Source organism: Vombatus ursinus, unplaced genomic scaffold, assembly GCF_900497805.2.
Source record: "Vombatus ursinus unplaced genomic scaffold, bare-nosed wombat genome assembly UNPS02000749.1, whole genome shotgun sequence".
Classification (NCBI taxonomy): Eukaryota; Metazoa; Chordata; class Mammalia; order Diprotodontia; family Vombatidae; genus Vombatus; species Vombatus ursinus.
The window spans coordinates 20,509,517-20,520,996 of record NW_020940527.1 but is presented as its reverse complement, the minus strand read 5'-3'; the positions used below and the strand labels follow the sequence as shown (position 1 = coordinate 20,520,996).

Genomic DNA, 11,480 nt, shown 5'->3' with positions numbered 1-11,480 from the left:
TGGGAAAAGCACTGGGAATGGAGTCAGAAGACCTGGGCTCAAGCTCTGCCTTCAACACTAGGCAGTTGTATTATCCTGGGCAAGTCACTTAACATCCCAGATCATGGTGGTCTCATTTGCAAATTGGAGGGAGGGTTGGGCTAAATCCTGTCTAACTCTAAATCTGTGATCCAGAAACCAGGGCTACAAGTCCTGCCCCTGCTATATGCTGGCTGTATGACTCTGGATAAGTTGCTTAATCTCTCTGTGCCCCCTGGAAATTCTCTAAGGCTATACGTTTAAAAGGTCTGGAGGATTTGCATCTACGAAAGGAGTTTCCTATAACAATGGAATCATAGGTCCAGGTCAAAAATAAAAAAAAAATTAAGAACCTTGGAAATTATAATTCTCAAGGATATTGTCTGCATGATGTCAATTCAACCAGATGAGATGGGATGGATTCAGCTAATTAGCTGGGTGTTTCGTATATCCAATACTGGAGAAAAATGGATTTGACCTTTTCTATCCCCAAACAATTTGCTAAGGGTGTTGTATGTATTTTCTATGGAGACTAAGGAAAGAGATGGATGAAAACAATATAGATTTATGATCTATATCCAAGCACTTTGTTTTACAGATGAGGAAACTGCAGCCCAAAGAACAAAAATGACTTGGTCAACATCACACATGTAGTAAGTAGCACATTCAGAAACTGAAGCCAGGTCCTTTAACTCTCCACTTTATACTGAACTTAACAGGATGAGTTGTTGTTGCAATCTCTGTCCGTGGATATAATAACCTCATTCATGAAACTATCAAGCCATCAAAGGATCAAAGTTGTTGAAATTTTTTTTTTGTCTAGACCTGAAATTTCATATTTTTGGGGAAATCTTGATGAGGAAATCTCTTTACTGAGCGTCTGGTTTAGTGGAGAGAACATTGGATTTGGAGCCAGAATGCTCTGAGTGTGAATGCCACCTCAAACACTTACCCGCTGAATGACCCTGGGCAAATCACTTAACTTCTCTCAGACTTAGTTTCTTCATCTGTAAAATAGGAATAATAATAGCACCTACCTCAATGAGTTGTTGGGAATATCAAAGGAGATAAAATATGTAAAATGTTCTGCAAACTTAAAAGCACTCTATAAATATGGCTACTATTATTTAAGATACAGATTGGCCAGGGCCAGCTAGTTGGTGCAGTAGATAGAGTACTGGCCCTGGAGTCAGGAGGACCTGAGTTCAAATCCGGCCTTAGACACATAACAGTCACTAGCTGTGTGACTCTGGGCAAGTCACTTAACCCCAATTGCCTCACAAAAAAAAAAAAAGATACAGATTGGCCATTCTTCTGATTTATCAATCAATTAATAAATGAAAAAAGTCTTTAAGAGCCTACTATGGGAAAGGCCTTGTCTTAGGCTCTGGGGATACCAGGACAAATGTGAACCTCTTTCAAGGTGTTTACATTCTATTTATAGTCATAGTGAACTGTCCTTGGTAGCTCATGGTCACAGCTAGTCTGTGTTATAGGCAGGACTTGAAACCAGGTCCTTTGACTTTAAGACTTTTTCTCTGTACTAGGTCATATTGTATAAACACTATTTAATTTTGTGATACAGTAAATTACTGCCATGTGGACTCACTTACTTAGAAAGCAGGAAGCCGTCACCAAAACACTTGGCAAGGAATATTAAAAAATGAGGAGGTCAGAAGCTGAAGTTTGAATTCCTTCAAATAAGATCAGAGCATAAAAGGAAAATAGAGGATTTGAATACAATTTGCTGAATTTTTTCTCATACAAATATGTGCACATACATACATGTACTTATGCACACATACATATATACATATGTATGCAGTTATCTGGTTCTAAGTTTTTCTCTTTATTAAGTGAATTACTTTTGGCAAGCCATTCCAAAAAAAAAAAGCGCTAAACAACAGTTTTAACTCTTTCATGGACATCTTTTTGTTTAAAGGCTATAGGGTATATATTCTTCATAAATGATTCTAAATCAACATAGAACTTTCCTCGGAGGAAGTGTCATGCATAGTGTAAAAGAGCATTTGTTAATTGTGTAACTGTGAGCAAAAGACTTCATCTGTCTAGGTCTCAGTTCCTTATTCTAAAAATAAGGGTATTGGACTAAATAATCTATCTAAGATATTTTTTAGCACTAACATCATGCTATTCTGCAATGAAACATTGTTTGTCCTTGTTCTGGAAGAGGACCAATGACATCAGGAAGGTGATATCTTGACTTGCAAGTGAATTGGATTTTAGTGAAACAGGGCTGTGCAAAGTTACCAGTCTCACTCTCTCCTTTGAGTCATCTGGATCCAGTGGAAAAACATAGATTAGGATGACTAGAGATGGCCTGGATGCAGTGGGAGACTTTGGCCTTTTTAAGCTAAGGGATACTCTATTTGCCAAGAGTACCCTAGAAGCAGAGTAGGTAGAAAAGGGTGAGGGAAAGACAGAGAGAGACACAGGGAGAGAGAGACAGAGAGAGAAAGAGAGAGACACATACACAGATAGAGAGAATTTAGTTCCTCGGGTAATTATGTAAGACATGGAAAAGAATGAGGAAGGAGAAAGAGAGATAGGGGTGTGTGCAAGTGAAAGATAAAAGAGTGCCTGTGGTGGAATTTACTGGGCTGTGAGTGACAAAAGGCAAAAGAACACAGCACATAAGAGAACATAGTTTATGAATAAGACTCAAGAAGCCAGGGTGGCAAGTTAGAATTGCTTATGCGAAGAGACACAATATGTGCTGCATTGCCATGGCAACACCTGCATGACTTTTCACTCTGGACTGGAGACTGCTGACAGAGTGAATGTAGGAATCATCTGCAATAGGGTGGCTAGCAATAAAATTTCCCCCATCCCCTCCCAATCCTCATCCTCCTGTAACAGCAAAATATGGAAATGAGCAATGTTAAGCATGAGAGAGACTAAGTTTTCACATATATATATATATATGAAAACTATATATATGTATGTATACCCAGCGATATAGCTGTGCCTGCTTTCCCACAGCCCCTCCAACATTTATAATTTACCTTTCTTGTCATCTTTGTTACTCTGATGGGTGTGAGGTAAAATCTTAGAATTACTCTAATTTTCATTTTTCTAATTAGTAGTCCTTTGCAGCACTTTTTCATATGACTTTATGTAATATAAATAGAAGAAAAATTCATGATCAGAGAATAGAGAGCACCACATATTATTAAATGGTTACTTTTGATAACATAAAATTAAAAAAAAAAGATTTTCACAACTAAGTCTAATAAAACTAAGAGTAAAAGGGAAATATCTGGTAAAAATTTTGCAGCGAGTTTAATATTCAAGATACATAAATAACTGATTCAAATTTGTAAGAAAAAGAGCCATTCCTCAATTGACAAATGTTTTAACCAGTTTTGAAAGAAAGTCTAAGCTGTATGCAGCCATATAAAGTGCTATTCCCTTTTCTCAAATCTTTTTGTTTAAAAAAAAAAAAGATTAACCCTTTTGTTTTTGCATTGCCTTAATTTCCAGAGAGTCTTTTCTTATAACAAATAGTAAAAAAGGAGAAAAAAAAATCAGCCAAATGAATGAACACACTAACCATCTCTGACCACATGTGCAATGTTCCATAACCATAGTCTCCCACCTTGGAAAAGAAGAGAGGGAAGTGCATTTTCTTATCTTTCCAATGGGGCCAAGCTTTATTATTAGATCTGCAACATGTTCTGTTTTATTTTGTTTTTCTTTCCATTTATATTTTGCATTCGTTATGTATATAATTTTCTTGATTCTACTTGTTTTTGTATTAGTTCATATGAATCTTCCCATATTTCTCTGCAATACCATTAATTGCTTCTTATGGCATAATAATATTCCATTATATTCAGGTACAATTTGTTTATCCGTTTTCCAACTGATGGTCATCTGCTTGGTTGCTACTTCTTTTTTTAACCATAAAAATACTATTGTAAATATTTTGGTATATATGAGGGCTTCCCTTTATTTTTTTCATTAACCTCCTTGGGGGTATATACCTAGCAGATGATTTTTGACACAAATGGTATGGACAATTTAATCACTTTATTTGTATCATTTCTAACTGATTTCCAGAATGGTTGAATTGATTCATAGCTCCACCAATCCTTCTAACATTGATTACTCTTATATTGTATGATTTTTGTCAATTTCTTGGGCAAGTGAAATCTTAGAGTTGTTTTGATTTGCATTTCTCTAGTTAAAGATTTGTAATACTTTTTAATATGGCTGTTTATAGTTGGCAACATTTCTTTTGAGAGCTGTTTATTCATATCCTTTGACAACTTTGCCCCTTAGGGTTTGAGTCTTAATCTTAAATATTTATGTCAGTTTCCTACATATTTTGGACACCAGACCCTTTTCAGAGATTTAAATCTTTTCTTAACTGACTTCTTGCTTATGGCTTACTAAATCCCAATCAAGTCATTTCAATTTTCTTCTGTGTGAAGCAGCTGGTGGTACAATGGTTAGAGCATTGAGCCTGGAGTCAGGAAGAACTGAGTTCAACTCCAGCCTCAGATACTTACTCATTTTATGACCCTGGGTAAGTGATTTAACCTCAGTTTCCTCAACTATAAAATGGGGATAATAGTAGTACCTACCTTGCAGAGCTGTTGTGAGGGTCAAATGAGATATTTAATTGTAAAAAGCACTTAGCACAGTGCTTAGCACATAGTTTGTGCTATATAAATACTTATTCTCTTCCCCTTCCACCTGTGTATGTAACCAACAGCCTAGTACCCTAAATTCTGGGCTTCAATGCAATAGATTCAGTCTTGGTGACCAAAATCACTCTCTCATCGATTAGTTACAACCCCAAATTTCCTGACAAGTGGTAATTTCCTAAATCTCACTCCTCACTAGGAAACAAAGGAAGGCAAAGGCAGCAAACATTTACTAAGTGCTTATTATGTGCCTAGCTTTGTGCTAAGGACTGGAAATACAAATACAAACAAAAGGAAGAAATAAGGTCCCTTCCCTCATGAGACTTACATTTAACCCACACAGAAAAGGGGGCTGAAAATCAGGGGGTAGGGTAGGATAAAGTACTAATGGGTGCATAGTGTTGAAGTCCTAAAAGTCAAAAGCAAAGTCTGGAGGGAAATGAAAGGTGGCCAGCTTCAGCTTCTCCCAAAAAAGGGGGTCTTGGCAGGAACTCACCAACGAAGGGAGGGAGCTGGTGGAGGGGTGTTTGAGAGTGAGAGTAGGCTGCAAGAACAAATGGGCATTCCACGTTTTTTGACTTGTCATGTTGTTTTGGGAGACCTATAATCCTTAAATTTTCTTTATACATTCTGTTTTTCAGATCAATACAGTTTGCTTGCATGAAGATTATGTATTCTTTTAACATTATTGCTTTTTGCTTCTCTTCTTCTAAATTGTCTTTTCTTTTTGTGCATTTACATGTCTACTCTCTTTTGTTATTCTCTTTCTTTTTTCCTTTGGTAAAACTTGCAACCTGGGGTTCAAGTTTTTCTCTTCTTACAATTTTTTGTGCTATAAAGAATAAAATTATGCTTCACAATTCCTACGTCTCTTTTTAACCATTCAGGAATATCCTGTTCTGATTCCATGCTGTCTTGAGAATAAACAGGATCCTCTGTTTCATCAGGTGTTAGTTCATTTTCCTTTGTTTTGCAATACTTAGATTTAGATGTCTGGACTCTTTACCTGATTTTGAGGTTATATTACCTCCTGTTATTACTATTCTCCTTGTTGGTTTATCTGTTTACACTCAAGGTCATTAATTGAGTTTTCTTCCTCCTATGATTTTTAGTAATTTCACTCTGTTCTACTCACTTTTGCTTCCTTATTGTTCACTCTCTGACTCCTTCCCTTTTCAGTGTGGTTTCATTAGGATCTTGTCCTCAAAGCCATTTTTGCCTCTTCTAATGCTGGTAAACTCACAATTCACTGTCCTTAGTATCTTCCTTGAGTACTTCTAGGGGGAGGGGCAGAACTGGTTCCAGCTTGATTCTGGGTTCTTTCATTTAGGCTTAGTGAGGTGTCATGTAGTCATGTACATGTGTGTTCTTTAGTTTTCTCTATTCCTTAATTATCTGGCTGAACTCTATGTGGCACAGAGTTCTACCTTGCTGCCATCCCAGCCTTAAAGAACTTCTACATTTTGGTTTTCTGTGGCACTAAAAGGATGGGTGGTGGTAAAGTTGAGCTCTGTTGCAAGCCTACATACTAGCTTATACAACCCTGCCAGAGCATAGTGGTCAATGGGTAAGAGATGCTGAATGAGCATTTTAGAGGTTATGGATTAGCTTTATCTGTCATTAGTTCATCAGATTATTACAATGCTAGGATTTTTGGCATTCTAAACTGCAGGGGCAGTTGAAGTTGCTTTGTCTCTAGTGCATAATTCCTACTTTGGAGAGGTTTGAGAAGTTTCAAGGATCAGAGAAAATGTCTGTTTCTCCATCTTGTTGGTCATGTGGACCAGAAGTTTCTTGGAATCACTCTCAATTGCTCTGATCCTCTTTGCACATTCCCCCATATTTCCATCAGTAGCCAAGTCTTATTTATACCACTGCAACATTTTTCACGCCTGTCTATTTTTCTGAACTCACATGGCCCCAGCCCTGTTTTGGACCTTCATTCTCTCCTGCCTAGATTATTACAATAGTCTCCTAACTGGTTTTCCTGCTTCAAGTCTCTTATTTAATCCATTCTTTACACAGCTGCCAAAGTTACCTTGGCATAGGGCCAAACATACCATTTTTCTCCTCAAAAAACTTCAGTGCTTCTCTATAAATTTCAGAATAAAATGCAAACTCTACTGTTTGGCATTTAAATCCCTTTATGTTCTACCAGAACCCTTCTGGTTCTACCCTACATGTCCAGGCATATTCCTCACCTTTATGTCCTCTGCAATCCAGTAAAACTGGTCTGCTTTCTATCCTTCATACCTGACATTCCATTTCCCTGCTCAATGTCTTTACAAGCATCACCTAAGCCTAGAACACTTTCTCTCCCTTTAGGTGCCACTTAGAATCCTGAGCTTCCTTCAAAGCATAGGTGAAATACAATATCCTACATGGGACTTTAAATGATTTTCTCCCCCCCCACCCCATGTTGTTTTCTCCTCTCCAAAATACATTCTATTAACTTTGTATATGTTTTATATTTATTTATAGCTACACCTGTTGTTTTCTCTAATAGAATGTAAACTGCTTGAGGTCAAGAACTATTAATTTTTTTTGTCTTTGTATCCCCAACATCTAACAGAGTACCTGGCTAATAGTAATCATTTAGTGACTGCCTGATGATGGATAACTGAATACTGATTCCTATGGCATGCATCCATGTTTAACTTCTATACTAGCCTAGAACAAAGGAACAAAGCATTTCCTTTGTTTGTGGACTCAGCTAGAAACATGGCTGCATGTTCTGACACATTTTCCATTGGTAGTTACTTTTTTTTTCACTTTTGTGGTTAATGGAGGTCCTGATGAGAAACTTGGCTCCATTTATTGTTTATTTTTATTTTTTTCTGAAAATTTTTAAATTTTATTTTTCCAATTATACATAAAACAATTTTAACATTTTTTTATCTTGAGTTCCAAATTCTCTCCCTCTCTTTCTCCCCTTCCCCTTCCTTGAGAAAGCAAGCAATTTGATATAGATTATACATGTGCAGTCATGTAAAACATATTTCTGTATTAGTCATGTTGTGAAAGAAAGCATAGGCTAAAAAAAAAGAACTGAAGAAAAATAAAGAAAGTTTTTAAAAGTATGCTTCAATCTGCATTCAATCTCTATCCTTCTTCTTCTGGAGGTGGATAGCATTTTTCATTATATGACTTGTTCAATTTACACCAATAATTATTGCTACCTTGCTGACCTGGATAACCATCTTCCTTCATGCCCTTCTTTCTAGATTGGCGACACCTTTCTCAGACCACATTTTTTTTTAGAAACGTTTGAGCCACCATTCTCTTTATTTCCTCCTCTCCCTCTTTCACTGCCCCCGACCATCACCTTTTCAGACCAAAGTGTTCTTCCCTAGCCATGACTTGTCTTTGTGTGTGGGCTCTCCTATTAGAATGAGCTCCTTGAGGACAGGACTGTCTCTACTTTGGTATTTGTATCCTCAGCCCTCAGTACAGTGCATGGCACATACTAAGCACTTAATTAACACTTTCCCTCATTTATATGAGAATAATAATTATCATTAAAACTCATTTACATAGCACTTTAAATTTTGGAAAGTGCTTCCCTCCCAACATTCCCATAACACATCATTATTATCTTATGGACCTGAAATCAAGAAGACTTGAGCTCAGATGCTGCCTCAGACACTTTCTAGCTATGTTACCCTAGGCAAAAAACTTGACCACTGCCTGCCTCAGTTTCCTCATTTGTAAAATGTGGTTAATAATAACCTTCCTGCCAGGTTTGTTGTGAGGATAAAGTAAATTTTTTGTAAAGTGCTTTGCAAACTTTGATGCATTATATAAATGCTATGTGATGATGGTTATGATATACTAAAGACCAGGAAACATGTCTTAGAGAGGGGAAGTGACCTACTCAAGGTTACCCAACTCAAAATGTTGGAGGCAGAATTTAAAACCAAGTCTTCTGACTTCGGATTTCAATGCTCTGAGGTCACTCCTGCCTTTAGTGACTATGACTGTTTCTGGTAAATGTTCTGCTGGTTGGGGCGGCCCAGCCTGTGATCATCTATTTGTCTAGACCAGGGACAGCAACTATTTGGTTATTCCACATATTCTAAGGATTGACCCACTTCTTTCCCATTCAAAGACAATCCTGAATTCTGTTCAGGGTTTCTCTCCTTCTCTGACTTATTGCAGAATAGAATACATGATGTAGTTTCCTCCCTACTTTCCTGTCTGTGAATCAAGCTCACAGCTCTTTAAAGGTTTTTACAGCTAGTAATTATCAGGGAAAAACAGGATGTAAAAATGACCTCCCTTGTCTCTGCTTCTGTCCTCCCCTTCCCCCAGCCACTTTCTCTCTCTCTCTTTTCATTTAGATCCTATGGGGAAAAACAAAGTTACCCATTGATGCTGATGGAAGTAGAATTCATTCATGTTTTAAAAGCTGAAGAAAGGACTGTATAAACGGTAAAGAGCTATATGAATGTCAGATACTAAAAGGCATATCTATCCATAGACTGACAGTCTTTGGGTTTTGGTAATTCAACCACTCATGAAGCCATCTAACTCTATTTTTAATCTAGTTCTCATCTCTTCATCTTGTCTCTAGGGCTCTTATAAAAGACTTTGTCTAATGTCTTGTTGAAATGTAGATACATTGCATATACTACATTTTTTTGATCTAATAACTACCCTTTCCTCTCTGTGTGTATATGCATTGTGTACATGTATGTGTATGCATGTATGTATGTGTATGGATGTGTGTATGGATGTATGTGTGTATATATGTGTATATGTTTCTTGAGCAAGATTATGATATTTAGGTCTGGGCAGATCTTAGAGATTATCAACTCCAAGTCTCTCATTTTATATATGAATATAATGGAGCTCAGGGATTTATTTTATCAGGCAGGTAGGTGGCCCAGTGGATAGAGCACTGAGCTTGGAGTCAGGAAGGTCTGAGTTCAAATCTGATGTCAGACACTTATTAGCTATGTGACACTGGGCAAGCTCTATTTGCCTCAGTTTCCTCATCTGTAAAATGGGGATAGGAATAGCACCTATCTCTCAGTGTTGTTGTGAGGATCAAATAAGATAACAATTATAAAATCCTTAGCAGAATGCCTGGCACATAGTAAATGCTATATAAATGTTAGCTTTCATTATTATTAATCATGATCACATAGGTAGTAAGTAGCAGAGCTGAGATTTGTACCCAGCTCTTTTGATTCTAAATTCAGTGCTCATAAATAGGATAAAAAGGAATTCATAATCCTATGAATGGAATGCTGGCAGATAGTAATCACTTAAAAAATGCTTATTCCCTCCTCTTCTCTTTTGGTGTTTTCAATGGAGAGAAAATCAGGGAGAGAGAGAGGGAGGAAGAGAGAGAAGAAAGAATAAAGGAGAGAGAAAAGAGAAGAGAAAGGAAGAGAGAGACAAAAGGGTAATAGATAATAGATCTTCAAGGGACTTTTTATTTTTAGGCAATTGGGGTTAAGTGACTTGCCCAGGGTTACACAGCTAGTAAGTGTCAAGTGTTTGGTCTGAGGTCAGATTTGAACTCACGTCCTCCTGACTTCAGGGCCAGTGCTCTATGCACTGCACCACCTAGCTGCCCCTGGAAGGGACTTTTGAGAACACTTTACCAACTTCTTCATTTTAAAGATAAGGAACTGAGTCCAAGAACATTTGAGTGACTTGTCCAGAGTTACACTGTTATAAGTCTCTGAAGCAGGATTTGAGCACAGGTCTTCCAGAATCTGAGTATAACACTCTGTCTACTTTTCATGGGGTTTGAGGATTCATTTCTTTTCGAGGCACCTAGGATAGAGTGTTGGGTCTGGAGACAGGAAGATTTGAGTTCAAATTTGGCCTTGGACACTTACTAGCTGTGTGTGACCCTGGGCAAGTCACAATCTCTGTCTCTGTTTCCTTAGCTGTGAAATAGGGAAAATTACCTCGCACGATCGTTGTGAGGATCAAATATAATATTTGTAAAGGGCCTGGAAGATAGTAATCACTTAAAAAATGCTTATTCCCTTCTCTCTCTCCCTGATTTTCTCTACATTGAAAACACCAAAAGAGAAGAGAAAGAATTACAGAAAGAAAGAGAAAGAGAGAGGCTACAGATGGGAGAGAGACAAGGAGGAGACAGACAGGAGAGAGACACATACCCACAGACAGAGACAGACATAGGCATAGAAAGACAGCGAGAAGAAATAAAAAGAAGAAAAAGGCATGTAAAAAGTGGTTTTCTCTGGGGATACGGAGAGAGTTCTAGTCAGGCTGAAGAAACTTAGCTTCTTTTGGAGGCCTACCCCTTTTTGTGATTTCTTACTCGGCATCTATTTTGGGAACAGTGAGATATTTTAGCACTTCCTGGAGGTTGAAAATAAGCTGTTCATAGCACCTTTGGAATGAAGAGCTCCATAGATATTTGAGAGGCAGCACGGCCCAGTGAATAGAGTGATGGGCTCTATTGCTCTGGAAAGACAAGAGTTCAAAGCCCAATACAGACACTAGCTGGGTGATCTGGCATAAGTCTTTCATGTTCTCTTGGCCTGAGTTCCTGTAAAATGAAGGGCATTGACTAAATGGCCTTCAAAGTCCCTTCCAACTATCCATCTCTGATCCTTTGAACTCTTTATCCCTAGCAGGAAGGTAGGAGCTTATGATACTCTGTGTTGCACCCATTTTTTAAATTGGTAAAAATGAGGTAGTGACGTCCTATGCCTTTCCTAGGGTAACAGCCACTCAGTACTAAAGTGGAAAATAAATACCAGCTCTTTTAATTCTCATTTCTAGACACTGAAAAGCAGCACC

General features: G+C 37.7%; 1 protein-coding gene across 1 annotated transcript in view; it reads left to right on the top strand.

The window, feature by feature from the left end:
- The first annotated feature begins 635 nt into the window (after positions 1 to 635).
- FRMPD2 (FERM and PDZ domain containing 2) overlaps positions 636 to 11,480 on the top strand; it is a 289,815-nt gene continuing 278,970 nt past the window's right edge. Inside the window, exon 1 of the mRNA XM_027857815.1 lies at positions 636 to 671. The gene's annotated coding sequence lies outside the window, so the exon portion shown is untranslated. The remainder of the gene's footprint in view (positions 672 to 11,480) is intronic.